Raw genomic sequence first — 13406 nt, 5'->3', positions numbered from 1 at the left:
ATGAGCGTTAGCTACAAAAATAGTTGGTGAGTAGTCACAAGTTTATAACATAATATAGTTTGAAATCATGATAATCAGAATATTGATAACAATTTCCATAAACAATGTTCATTTCTAAAATAAGTAAATAAGTTTTCATGAAAAGAAGTTTGTTGCTAAAGCGAGTAATAAAGTTTCCAGATAGAAATATATTGCAAAAATGAGTAAACAAGTTTGCATAAACAAAGTTCATTTTCATCATTAGAGATAAAGTATGTTGCCCAAATAAGATGCAACATTGATATTCTCATGGGAAATAAAGTTTCCATAAATAGAAATATATTGCAAAATGAGTAAATAAGTTTGCAAAAACAAAGTTCGTTGTCATCATGAGAGATAAAGTATGTTGCCCAAATGAGATGCAACGTTCATATTCTCAAGGGAAATAGAGTTTCCATAAATAGAAATATATTGCAAAAATGAGTAAATAAGTTTGCATAAACAAATTTCGTTAAGAAGACAAGTAAATAAGTTTCTAGTAACAAAAGTTCGTTTTTATAATGAGAAACAAAGTTTATTGCTATAATGAGAAACAAAGTTCATTACTATAATGAGAAACAAAGTTCATTGCTATAATTAATAAGTGAGTTTGTATGTGTACGAGCAAACAATGAGTTCGCAACCAAGCCTATGACAGCTGCCCTATCAAGATCTATGCTTATCGTTCGATAGATTATATGGTATCATGCACTCAATCAATCGGGTGTGGAAGGAGTTGTTAATTCCTAATAACGCTATCCATAATGACCATTGGCTCAAAGAGTTAATGGTTGGAACAAAGTGTAAATGGAAGGGACATAAGATGATAAGACCTCATGTTTCGTGTTGCATAGACATACACAGAGAGATATTGCAAAATATAGCAATCAAGTTTGATACAAATCAATTTAAATACAATGAACAATATATAGCTTTTCGGACATGTTTTTTTACCCCAAAACATAAAAATCGAACATAGGGGGAGTTGTGAATACTCACAACATGCAAAATATAGCAACCAAGTTTACACGAGTCAAATAGATACAATGAACATAAATAGCTTAGGACATGCTTTTCCACTTAAAAAATTTTAAAAACTGAAAATAAGGGAGTCATGAATACTCACAATGCATTGAGATGATGCAAATGATGTCTTGATCTAAGTTCCGCTTGTACCACTACTAAATCTTATAATAATGGTACACACTAGTGTGCCTCTAATCGAAATTTAACACTAGTATACTTGCTAGTACAATACAATTATGCCAATATTGTGTCAAAATTTAATATTGATAAGTTACAAACATTTTTCTGAAATGGTGATATTTTATAACTTATGTGATTAAGATAATTATGGATATTATTTTCCATGTTTTTGTAATATTAATTGAGGGTATTTCAACACATTTAAAGGTGTTTTAAACTCCTAAAAATCCAAAAGTATTATCAAAGAGTTTCCAAAATTCATCAAACTTTACATTTTTGTTCCAAATACAGTAGAGGTCTTCTAGAAAATTTACCTTGAATTTTGAATCTTATTAGGTATTTTTCCAAATTTCAATGCCTTCATACCAACATAAATTCGTGAAAAATAGTATCAAGATGATAAAAATTTCCAAACTTTTAATAATATTGTTCATAAATATACATAAGCTGGGAAAAATATAAAAACAGGTTTCTAAATAGTTTAACCTGAGTTTATGATTTTTTGTGCATTTACTCTAACAAATATGGAAATAAATAGAATACAGTTTCCAAAATGGCCCAGAATTTTTGTAACACTGTTATTATACACATATAAGCTGTGACAAATATAAAATATATATTTCAATTAATTTTGCTATTTTTCATTGTTTTATTCTCTTAAATAATCATTAATTGGTGAATAATTATCAAATAGTTAAATTAAATTACCAAAAGTTTTGTAAACTTCATGTACAATGTACATAATCTGGGACAAATAACAATGGTGATTTTTATATAATGTAATCCGATTTTGTTGATTTAAGTGTATTTAAACTTATAAAATAGAAAAAAAAATAGCATACCGAATAGAAAAGTCATCCAAATTTTTATTTAGTGTTCTAATTTATTAGAAGGTCTTCTGGTAAATTTTCATGAGCTTTGGATTAGTAGAACTATTTGTCCCATTATTAGTCCATCATAAATACAAAAATCGGGGAAAAACAGGCATACATTATGAAAAATTGTGAACAAATTTTCCCGAGTTCTCCACATGAGGAAGAATCTGCGAAAAATCTAAGATTGCCTTTTCTACTTCCCTAAAGTGGTTTTATGATTTATTTGAATTAAACAAAAAGAAAATTCAAAACCATACCAAACAATAACTAAAATCGATGAAACTCACAGAGATGTCATCATTTAATTTAGGGTCATCGATGAATTTACCTAGGATTTATAGACTTCAGAAATATTTTATATGATTTATTTCCCTATTTTATTGCAATAATTATAATATTTGAGAAAAATGAATTACTTTCTGAAAATTTCCAGATCATCATGTTTTGTTGTCTAGATTCTGGAAAAAATCGATTTTGATCAGAAAGAAGGTTTTGATATTTATTTGTGAATAAATATTTTATGACATATTTGAAATCTTTTTAACAACATACTTTGATGATCAAGCCTGTAAGCTTGAAGATCATCACATGCATGTTGGTTTTTGGGTGAAATACTACCACCATCATCAAAAAATCGTTGTTATGAACAAATGATTCATAATCCATCTATAGAATGTTGTAGAAGAAGAAGATATGTAAGAAAACTTGGGATTTTGAAGGAAGATTGAAGGGGGAATGAAGGATTTTTGTTTTACCTCATGAACAACTTCAAATGTTGATGTTTTTGAGTTGAAATGGATGAACTTTGCTGCCAAAATTCATGGGTTAGGGTGAAGGAGAGAGAAAATGTGGAGGTGTGTGTGAGAGAGAGAAATGAGAGAGATGGGAGAAGAGTGTGCGAAAGAACAAATGATGAATTGCTCTCTTGAAGACGGGGACGATTTTGAGGAGGAGAGAGACTCCCTCCCTCTTCAAGTTTTATAAAATTCAGTTTCTTTTATAAAATATCTCAATTTTTATATAAATATCAAACTTTTATAAAATATACACAAAAATCAAGATTTTATTCATAAAACCTTTATTTTTTATTTTTAATCTAATGGTAAATGTTAATGAGTTCAATTTTTATTTTACTTGATTGTATTTTCATAATTTGAATTATTATAATATAATATGATAAGGTTCATAATTATTTTTATAGAATTTATAAGGTTAAAGTTTATAAATATGAGTTTTTAGGGCATTTAGGGTTTTTGAGAGTTTGTAAATCTTTGGATATTAAAATCAATAGAATCTTTGAGACTTCAATTTATCTTATGGTATTATAACTCTTTGATAGTTATAAATAATGTTTTAAACTTATTTTATCAATTTATTGGCATTCTATGTAGTGGTTCTGAGATTCAAGTGATCTTGAAGAACAAAGTCTACTAGTCATAGTTTCAACTTTGACTTAAGTTCCACGAGACTCCGACCTAATTTATACTACTACGTCAAGTGCATAATGTGTGTGTATGATTAATGAAAAGGTGTTCGAGTCAAAAAGTGAACCGAATATGGATAGTCTGTATAGTTAAGTAGTTATAGAATTCAAATAATAATGTGAAATCTAAGTACACTGACCATCGTTTCTAATTGTTTCCTAGTTTTTATTAGGTTATAACTTAGCATCTAGTTAGTAAGTCTAGTATGTGTCGTGCCTACACGTGCAACTAAGTTTATCAAATCCAGAACTTACTCAAATTTTGACGATTGTCACACCTATGCTACCCACGGGGTTTGCCTCCAAATTCTGAAACCGGAAGCTCGCTATCTCTTTTGCTTCTCCCACGAAACAGGGACAACGCAACACTTGTCACAGAAGGTGATGCCTCATATATCGGTTGATTGCTCAACTCAGACCGTGATCCTCTGGTAAGCATCAGCTATACTCATCCCTGAGTCTTGCAACTCTACTGGCGTCTGACGAAAAATCTCTGGTAAAATAAATCGATTTCCCTCTCAAGGTATGCTCTATTGAAACTAGTTCGACATGGCCCTCTGGCCCCACACTCTATCATATATGCTCTCAGTTTGATCAATCACAACGAGATAAGTGATAAAATCTGAAGCACTAATCGCCACGAACCATGGTACTCGAACCATATTATCACCTCTTAATCTGCCACGAATCATGGTACCCGAACCATGTTATCACCTTTCAATCTGCCGCGAATCATGGTATTCGAACCATGTTATCACCTCTCAATTTGCTACTTAGAACCTCTGGAACTCTCCATGTTTCGAGTATGGGTCCTCTACTTTCAGTAGTACGGGCCCATACTACCTACTACATCTACCCATACTTTCCACACGAATCGTCTCAGATTTCCGAAATAGCTGCTCAACCATTCTCGATAACCAATCCTGATATACTTGGTCGCTACCCAGCGAATATTCTCCTCTATCAGCATACTCTTCTGACCACAGACACCCCTCGTAGGCTCTTCCTAGGTTCTCACACTTACATGCCACCAGCTGCTGAAGAACTCTTTATAATGCCAACCATCTACCTCATGAATATCATCATATTCACTTAGTAGCTGACTCCCATCATGAAGAGTTCGACAAAGCACAAAGAAAGCAGCGTTCAAGCATCGAATAATCTCTACCAACACGTAAAACCACTCTAGGTTACAACTCTATTTGCCCTACTTGCTCTTAGTAGGCATGATGGAACTCATGCTATCTCACATCTCATTGTATCTAATTACTCGTCTTAGTAGACTCCTCAAGTCTCATCTAGGTATCTCTCCTAGATTATCTCTTGACTCAGAACTCCCTCTCTAAGTGATTGCTGCTAGATACTCTTACTCAACACATACTCAAGGGACATAACAGATAGCAATAACCCCTAGGATAAGGCATCACAAATCAGGCACCTCTAGCCCTAATATATGAAATGCATAGCCTATCTTCTAGCATGCTTCACTAATATCTCAATAAGAGCTCATAACACAAACACATAAGTAAGGGTATTTTGGGAAATCACCGTTCGGGCTCTGGTTCATTGTACACGCTGCTTCTTCTCGTCTTTCTCTTAGAAAATCGTACTCATTTCAGAAAAATCTTTTCTTTTGAAAACTTATCTTAAATCCTCAGTTTGAGTCCAGACATACCCGAAAGTGCATCCAAATCCCTTAAACCAAGGCTATATACTAATTTGTACCACCGTAAATTTTCAAACAAAATTTTCATTTCAAAACACAATAAACACATGTCACATATTGATGCAGCGCAAAAAAACAACACAAAGATAACCAAGAATGAACATGTTGATTCTAAAAGAATAGCCAGGACAATCTCTTCAAAACCACGTTGATTCTACGAATACCGTGGGATTGGCTTCAAAATCTAGGTTAACACACAAAATTTGGGAGAAAATCGAAAGTTCATAAAATTGATCATTGACCATCCAAATTACATCAAAAACAGTTAAATAAGAAGCAGAAATTAAAATGAAACCCTAAAAGTCCATGGGCCAAATACAAACCCAAAAACAAAACCCAAAAATTAAGGAAAAATAACAAAAATTGCTCATAACTCCATTTAGAAAGCGATTTATGGACTCAAAAATGGGTAAGTCCCCTTTGGGGACTTATCTAGACGTGCTCCTTGCTCCAAGCTTCGATTTGACTGGTCGTAGGCCCAAAACAGAGATTCGTAGCCAAAGTTATGGCCATTTTCGTGAAGCCCCTTTAGTCACACGATCGTGGGCCTCTAGGAACGCAAGGGCCCGATCCTCCACACTAGGGCCCGCATCATCCCCTCCCGGGTAGACAAAATTCGACCTCGAATGTGCACCATGGTCATCATCAGAAGAATCCCCATAATAAGGAAGCAAATACTTTACATTGAATACATCGGAACAACGAATGTGGCTTGGCAACTGTAGACGGTAAGCATTGGAATTAATCTTCTCCACAATCTCCACTGGTCCAATCTTCTTAGCTGATAGCTTGTTGTACTCACCAACCGAAAAACGATCTTTAGTCAAAACAGCCCAAACAAAATCACCTACTTCAAAATCAACTTGTCTGCGTTTTTTATCTGCATCTTGCTTGTACTTGGAGTTAGCTTGGACCAAGTTGTCATGAACAGCCCTATGAACATCATGTAGTCCTCCAACAAAATCCTGCACTTTCTTTGGAACTACCCTAGAAACAGGCAGTGACATCAAATCAAGTGGTCCCCGTGGCTGAACAGAATTGACCACCTGGAATGGACTATATCCAGTACTTCGGTTGATAGCATGATTATGAGCAAACTCAGCTTGACAAAGCTTCTGATCCCAGGTCTTCACATGATCACCCACTAAACACCGCAAAATATTACCAAGGGATCGATTGACAACCTCTGTTTGGCCATCCGTTTGAGGATGATATGCACTACTAAAATTGAGCTGAGTGTTCACCATTTTCCATAGGCTACGCCAAAAATGACTCAAAAACCTAGTGTCTCGATCTGATACAATAGAAGACGGTAATCCATGCAAACGGTAGACGTCTCGAAAGAATAACTGGGCTACATTAACTGCATCTGTCGTCTTTTTGCATGGAATAAAGTGCACCATCTTAGAAAAACGATCAACAACCACAAATATTGAATCATTTCCCCGTTGAGTACGTGGTAAACCCAACACAAAATCCATACTGATGTCTACCCAAGGTTGTGATGGAACAGGCAAAGGCATATAGAGTCCTGCATTGGTAGATGTGCCCTTTGACACCTGACAGATTCGACACCGTTTAACATATCTATCCACCTCCTTGCGCATTGTAGGCCAAAAATAAGATGATTGTACCAACTGTAAAGTGTGATCTCGGCCGACATGCCCTTCAGCATGCAGCTCCCTAATGATTTGAAGGCGGAGACTTGAATCAGGGATGCACAATTGATTGCCTTTGAAAAGAAAACCTTCATGCAGTAGAAAATCAGACATCTGTCCAGATTGTATACCCTGCAGAACAACAGAAAAATAAGGATCAACCGTTAGCTGCTCCATGAGGACATCCATCCCCGGCACACCAACCCTCATGGAAACTAGCAAATTACTCCTCCAACTCAATGCATCAGCCACCCGATTTGACATCCCAGACTTGTGTTTAACCAAGAAAGTGAATTTTTCCAAGAACGACATCCACCTCCCATGTTTGTGTGACACCTTATCTTGACTGCGAATATGTCTTAATCAATCATGATCTGTGAACAAAACAAATTCCTTATGAAATAGATAATGGCGCCAATGCTTTACAGCTTGGACCACTGCATAGAACTCAACATCATAAGTGCTATAACGCAGCTTTGGCCCCGTCAACTTCACACTAAAATAGGCAACCGGTCGTCCTCCTTGACTTAGAACTGCTCCAATCCCAACCTTGGAAGCATCCGTGTGTAATTCAAACACTTGAGAAAAGTCTGGCAATACAAGAATCGGTGATGTAGTAAGCTTCTCTTTTACTAATTGGAAAGCTGATTCTGCTGCTTCGGTCCAAGTAAAGGTCTTCCCTTTCATACAATCAGTCACTGGTGCCATAATAGAACTAAAGTTTGGAATAAACCTCCTATAGAATGAAGCAAGGCCATGAAAGCTTCGAACTTCAGTGATGGTAGTTGGACTTGGCCATTGTCTGACAGCTGCTACTTTAGACTCGTCCACCTGTATTCCTTCCTCAGAAACAACGTACCCCAAGAACAAGACTTTAGGAACCATAAACACACATTTCTTCATAGCTGCGTACAAACTATCCCGTCGAAGTACAGTCAAAACCTGCCTCACATGGTTGACATGCTCACCAAAAGTAGCACTGTAAATAAGTATGTCATCAAAATAAACGACTACAAATTTACCAATAAAGGGCCTGAACAACTGGTTCATCACACGCATAAATGTACTAGGAGCGTTTGATAAACCGAAAGGCATCACCAACCACTCATACAATCCTTCACGAGTCTTGAAGGCAGTCTTCCACTCATCCCCAGGCCTAAGTCGAATCTGATAGTACCCGCTCTTCAAGTCCAGTTTCGTAAAGATAGAGGCACCACTAATCTGGTCAAGTAGGTCATCAAGTCGAGGAATTGGAAATCTATACCTCACCATGATCTTGTTGATGGCGCGACTATCAACACACATACGCCAAGTACCATCCTTTTTAGGAGTCAACACAGCAGGAACAACACACGGGCTCATGCTCTCTCGAACATGACCTTTTGAAATCAAATCCTCCACCTGTCGTCGCAACTCCTCATGCTCTCCGGGACTCATTCTGTAATGTGGCCTATTAGGCAACTGAGCTCCTGGTTGTAAATCAATATGATGTTGGATATCACGTAAAGGTGGCAAACCATCAGGTAATTCATTAGGGAAAACATCAGCGAATTCCTTGAGCAGAGGGACCATAGCCTCAGGAATTTAACCTCCTTAGCGACTTCCTTCCCGAGCAATACAAAAATTTTACCTTCCGCCTCCAACTCGTCTTCAAACTGATTAAGGGTTAGTAGAGTACCCGAAGTTCTCGGAACTGGCTCATTTGGCTTACTGGGAACCAATGTTATCTTCACACCACCAAACAAGAAACTGTAAGTGTTAGTCCGCCCGTTATGATCTATGTTACGATCATACTCCCAAGGTCTTCCCAACAACAAATGACATGCATCCATAGCAACCACATCACACCACACATCATCTTTATACGTGGTACCAACAGAAAAATGAACAAGGGCTCGTTTAGATACAATGACCTCGCCACCCTTCTTAAGCCACTGTAGCTTGTAAGGCTTAGGGCGATTTTCTGTTTTCAAAGCCAACTTTTGAACTGCTTCTTCAGATATAAGGTTATCACAACTTCCTGAATCAATAACAAAAGTACAAACCTTTCCCAAAATAGTACATGTCGACTGAAAGATGTTGTGTTTGAGCCAATCATCACCAACAACTTTTGGTGTAAAACAAGACCGCCTTACCACCAAATTTACCCCCACATCTCCAGTTACAACTTCCTCCTCGCATTGATGCTCTTCTTCATACACAGGGGGATCTTCGTAATTTTCACCGGCATCATCATTTTGCCAATCATCTTGCTCAGCAAACAAATGACGTTTTCCGACCTTCTTGCACTCTGATTGTCGGTGACCTGTCTCCCCACAACTAAAACACTTCAAGCTGCTACTAACAGTTGTCCTAGGGTTTGGTCCAACATTGTTAGATGTCGGTCTTTGTTGATTAGGAACAACACGGGGTACCATACCACCCGTCCCGGGACTTCCTCCAATATTGGCAGTTGAAGACGAACCGCCCACCCGACGACTTTGTTTCTCAAAAGCCAACGCCCGTTGGTGCGCTTCAGAAATAGATACCAGGTCAAACATATTTACAGAGTCCATGATTTGGACCCGTAGACCCCCATTATATTGAGCAACGAGTTGTTCCTCTGTCTCCTGGATATCGTTTCGGGCAATCAATTGGTAGAACTCAGTTGTGTAATCGTCAACTGATTTGGCACCCTGCTTCAGATTTTGCAACCGTTGGTACATCAACCTTTGAAAATTATGGGGTAGGAAGTTGGATCGTAAACACTTCTTCATCTTCCTCCAAGTCACGACCTTTGACTTTCCGAGCCTGTCTCGTGTCAGTTTCAGTTGTTGCCACCATGCAGATGCCCTACCACGTAGCCTGGTAGCAATCAATGACACTCTTTTGTTTTCAGGGACTTCTTTGAACTCAAAAACTTCCTCAACAGTAGCCAACCAGTCGATGAACCCCTCTGGATTCAAACTGACCCCGTCGAATTCTGGGATATCAATTCTCATTCCGGCCTCCCAACGCCTATTGTCACCTCTATGATCACGCCTTGCCGCCTTTCTAGATCATCTTCAGAATATGAACCGTCACTGCCGCCGAACGGGTTCCCAAATTCACCATCTTCCACTTGAGAATGTGTTCGAGACCTTTGCCCTCCTCGATTCATCAGTTCGACCATCCTATCAGTCAGTTGGTCAACCATTTGATCCATCCTCTCCTCCATTCGTGCCATAATACGTTCTTCTAGTTCTTGCTCATGAACATTAGCGGGCGTCCTGTTTCTCCTCGGAGGCATTTTGAACCAGGAATTCGGCACTGATACCAACTGATGCAGCGCAAAAAAACAACACAAAGATAACCAAGAATGAACCTGTTGATTCTAAAAGAATAGCCAGGACAATCTCTTCAAAACCACATTGATTCTACGAATACCGTGGGATTGGCTTCAAAATCTGGGTTAACACACAGAATTTGGAAGAAAATCGAAAGTTCATAAAATTGATCATTGACCATCCAAATTACATCAAAAACAGTTAAATAAGAAGCAGAAATTAAAATGAAACCCTAAAAGTCCATGGGCCAAATACAAACCCAAAAACAAAACCCAAAAATTAAGGAAAAATAACAAAAATTGCTCATAACTCCATTTAGAAAGCGATTTATGGACTCAAAAATGGGTAAGTCCCCTTCGGGGACTTATCTAGACGTGCTCCTTGCTCCAAGCTTCGATTTGACTGGTCGTAGGCCCAAAACGGAGATTCGTAGCCAAAGTTATGGCCATTTTCGTGAAGTCCCTTTAGTCACACGATCGTGGGCCTCTAGGAACGCAAGGGCCCGATCCTCCACACTAGGGCCCGCATCACATATCCTCAAATTCACAAGTAACAATTTATCAACACATTTTTTTAAAAATTTATTTATCACAGATCCAGGATCCTCCGAACATAACTCTTTCTCTCGTATGTACAATCGAGCCGACGCCTTCCCGGTAATCTGAAAAGTACCTGAAACACATATCACATAACACGGCAAGCATGAAGCTTAGCGAGTTCCCCAAAAATACTACACATATCTCAGTAGGCTCTCATGGCCATACTCAGATAAGACCCTCCGGTCAATGTGTCTCAGTGGGACCCTCCAGTCCTATAACTCGGGTGGACCCTCCGGTTCTAACTCAAAAAGATCATAATAATAAAAGTCGACAGAAATCACAAAGTCATGACACAGAATATCACAATACACAAGTAAGCACATAAGACACCTCGGTCACATGACGATACCACTCACGGTAAGTATAGTCAGAAGACTCACCTCGAAAGCTAAAAAGTAACAATGTTGCACTCGGAAACCTCGAACTAGCCTCCGCCTAACACATTGAATAAATATCTCTAATTGATACACTATGCATACTCAATATACCAAAAGGTTTCCCTCTCTCTCTCTCTAGCTCTAGGATTGGGTAAAAGACCATTTCACCCCTCCATGGTCTCCATTACTCATGTGTGACCAAACCCTAAAGTCTACATAAGTCAAACTCGGGTCAACAGTCCATGTTTGACCCGACTCGCTGAGTGCATCTATGTGACTCGTCGACTCTCCTTGATTCTTCTTTCATATTGCTAAAATCCACCTTGACTCATCGAGTTGCCTCGCCAAATCGCCGAGTCACCCATATCCAGACTCATCGGGGAAAAACCCCAGCCGACTCGTCGAGTCAGCTCATAGACTCGGCGAGTCCCTTCAATCTTATTTCTCATTCAGATGATTCAAAGCAGCTATATCACTCCAAGCAGTAGATCTGGAATCCCAAGACTCCATTGTCACGTAAAACTTTGATCTTTACGTTCATGGATGGTAGTTTTGCTCTAACATACCAAAACATGCTCTCACAATGTGTCAAGCACAATATCCTTCGTATTGGTGAATAAAGTTCGGACCTTTGGACTCTAGGGACCTTATAAGGTCCAGATCTGAGGTCTAAACCTCAAGACAAATCTGTAAGCTCGAAGTCCCAAATAAAGGTGGTATAATCCCTAACCTTCCAAAATCGTAAGATCTAACCATAAGAATGACAAAGGAGCATAATTTTTACCTTCCCCTTGAAGCTTTGGACGAATTGACCCTTGATCCAACAACTCTTACTTGTTCCTTGCTGGACAACTCCCCTTCTCCTCAAAAGACGCATTAAAATTTCTCACGATTAACTTGGAGACTCTCATAGCTCACCACACACTTTTAGGGTTTCACTTAAGAAGGTTGGGTAGCTAATGAGCCGAAAATAAGGCTATCAGTTCCCTTATATAGGCCCCAAACCTAGGGATTTAGGGTTTCGCTATACAACACCTACTTGGTGAGTCGGCTCTCTGACTCGTCGAGTCCGCTCATTAATCTCACGCAGTCAACTCGACTCTACTCGACGAGTTGGACTCACAACTCGTCGAGTCACTCAATAAATCCCAAAATTAAACACATAAATAACGTACCTGGGAGTCCAGATGTTACATTGAGGCTATGACCAGGTCAAAATTTGTGACCAGGTTTAGGGGTAAGTTTGCACCGGCTGTGGAGCTTCAGCAGCTGGCTAGGGAGTTTCTCGACATGAGACAAACTCCAGAGATAGTCTCGAATATTACGGCCATGTTCCGGGAGAGGGCCTTCTTGGTGCCTCATTACGTGAGGGATCAGGAGATGCGGAAGACTCGATATCATGACATGTTCAGAGATGACATTTAGGAGCATGTCAGCTACTCGGCATGCCCGACCCTGGATTCCATGATTGCCAGGGCGAGGGGATGGAGATTGACTTAGAGCACATCAGTAAGAGGAAAGCGGAGGAGGGACAGGAGACAGGGCTTTCTGCGAAGAAATCCAAGGGATTCGACTCTAGGTCGAAGGTCCAGCAAGGCCGGGGCCGCTGTTGTGACAACCCGATATTTCAAGTCAATGTAATGACATAAGTCAAGTATTGTAGTCCTTTTTGAATTAATAAATAAATAACAATAGCATCAGAAATGAAATGTTCAAAAGTCTCTGATGAGATTTAAAATAATAACTTTTAATCTATAAAGATCGATTAGATCGTGAACAAGTATATGAATATGAAACTGCAAGAACACAATATAAACAGCAAGGCAGAACGCAATAATAAGAACAAACAGCTTGAATCAAACGTGTCGAATGATTAAATAAAATCCTTAGAAGAGCTCGATTAAGAACATCAACTGTAAAGGATTGGAAGATTACAAGAGAGCAATTTCGTAAACTTTGGAACGCTAAAACAGAAATCTTGAATCTTAACCTAATATGCATGCAAGCGATAACTTATATACAATACATAAAAGGCTCTCGGTTGGACAGGCCCAAACCGGAGAATACAAAGTTAATCTACGAGCCCAAAAGACGCAATACAAAACAGAACTTCAGCCCAACAATCTCCCCCTTTGCGTCAATTTGGAGCGAGACCATCA

The sequence above is a fragment of the Lactuca sativa genome, chromosome 8, assembly GCF_002870075.4.
Source record: "Lactuca sativa cultivar Salinas chromosome 8, Lsat_Salinas_v11, whole genome shotgun sequence".
Lineage (NCBI taxonomy): Eukaryota > Viridiplantae > Streptophyta > Magnoliopsida > Asterales > Asteraceae > Lactuca > Lactuca sativa.
This window is presented reverse-complemented; position numbering follows the sequence as displayed.